A 2,182-nucleotide genomic window follows, 5' to 3' on the forward strand; every position below is an offset into this window, starting at 1 on the left:
CTAATTTTGTATATATATATATATGTATATATATATATATATATATATATATATATATATATATATATATATATATATATATATATATATATATATATATATATATATATATATATATATATATATATATATGTGTGTGTGTGTGTTTTTATGTTAAATATTGTATAACTGTGAACTTTATTAATCTGTCACAATTATTAAGGAATACTTTCAGATTATCAGTGAAGCACAGCTATGCAAATTGTAAAACATCAGGAGTGAATAAAGTGAAGACAATGGCGACAAACCAACACTAAAATAACACCGAGTCAAAACTTATAGACATAAAATTTATGTGATATTCTACACAACGTGATTTTAGCACTGGAATTAAGATGTAACATTTTTTGCAATTACTGTTGTGGGTCAAATGGGTCAAAACTTACACCAACCTAACCATATGGAGTGAGTGTAATACCTATAACCTATTGTTTGGTTAAGTTGGATATAGCCTGTATGAAACTTGGGCCCATTAGACCAGCACACGTTTATTAATGTTAGCTGGCTGGTGTACTGTAATTCCACACCTTACGCATGAGCCTTCCTACTTGACAACGAGTTGGGTTTTACCTGAAAAAGAAAGAATCATCACCATAAACAGTGAATCATTATAAACATTAGCATTTGTGACTGTATTCGAAACCTTTACAAAATCTAACTAGGAGTGAGAAGAGGAATGTCTAAGCAATGGTGCTCTTTATTAAGACATATTAAGTGAGCAACACATTACTAAAGTTATGCTGTACTGTACACACGATCAGTAAAACTTTTATGTTGACCAAAGTATAAATTATATCACAGCAACTTTATATACTTTAATAATAGAATGAGAGATATTACTTCCAGTACTTAATACCGAGTGTTACTGAAGAGAAATATCAACTCTCTCAACTACTGCAGTGTTAAAGCAGGGGGCTGGAAAGGTCCTCTCCCAGCAGAGGTTTAGGGCACACTGTATGATTAGTTTTGTGAGACTTAAGTTACAATACAAAATATGAGAGGAAGTTCATTAATGTATTGTGTACAGTACATAATCTTTCAATGATAAACACAATCACCCTGCTTTAAGATTTATATATATATATATATATATATATATATATATATATATATATATATATATATATATATATATATATATATATATATATATATATATATATATATATATATATATATATATATATATATATATATATATATATATATATATATATATATATATATATATATATAAGAGTATATATACCTCAACCTCAGGATTCAACTCACGCCTACTTGAGCTCATGATCAGACCAGGCCATAAGCTCGCTTGAACAGGCTTTGTGTGAAATATAAACAGAGTCTAGGACTGCTTTAGTATCCTGGTGGTCCAGAGGTAGCTGCCCTGTCACAGTCATGGGCTTGTGGGCCGGGGTCTGAATCCTGGAGGGTTGAGGTGTTGATAGTATGTAGAAGTCCGCGTGCTTTTATTAATGAAATATATATATATATATATATATATATATATATATATATATATATATATATATATATATATATATATATATATATATATATATATATATATATATATATATATATATATATGCACAACGGCATCTTTAATTTCTGCTATATGTCCAAGTTAGTAGAACAATATTTAATTTAGGTAGAAGATTAAACAGTAATTTAGCCGCTGAAAATGAGAGTTGAATGATGTCCAAAATTTCAACAGAGTGTTTATGTGGTTGGTTTTATTGACATTGACATTCACAGTGTTTCTCTTGATATACTGTATATATATATATATATATATATATATATATATATATATATATATTTTTTAGTATCAGACTTTGAATAGAATCAACGACCCACCTGAGCAAGCGAATCCAACTGCTTTTAGTGTCCTTGTGGCCTAGCCAAGCATTCCCTAGTCACACCCAGTAGGTCGAGGGTTCGATTCCTTGCTGGTGAGGTCGTTGATTATATGTTCAAAGTCCGCGTGTTATATGGACTAAAATGAAGTATATATATGTACCTCGCGTTTCATACCAGCTGGATTCGGTAAAATGCTACTGACACCACATAAGAGGCACGGGCAGTTTCCCATTGAGGTTCACGGCGCCATCAGCTCGATGAACAGGCTTTGTGTGAAATA

Source organism: Homarus americanus, unplaced genomic scaffold, assembly GCF_018991925.1.
Source record: "Homarus americanus isolate GMGI-L3 unplaced genomic scaffold, GMGI_Hamer_2.0 scaffold27324, whole genome shotgun sequence".
Taxonomy (NCBI): domain Eukaryota; kingdom Metazoa; phylum Arthropoda; class Malacostraca; order Decapoda; family Nephropidae; genus Homarus; species Homarus americanus.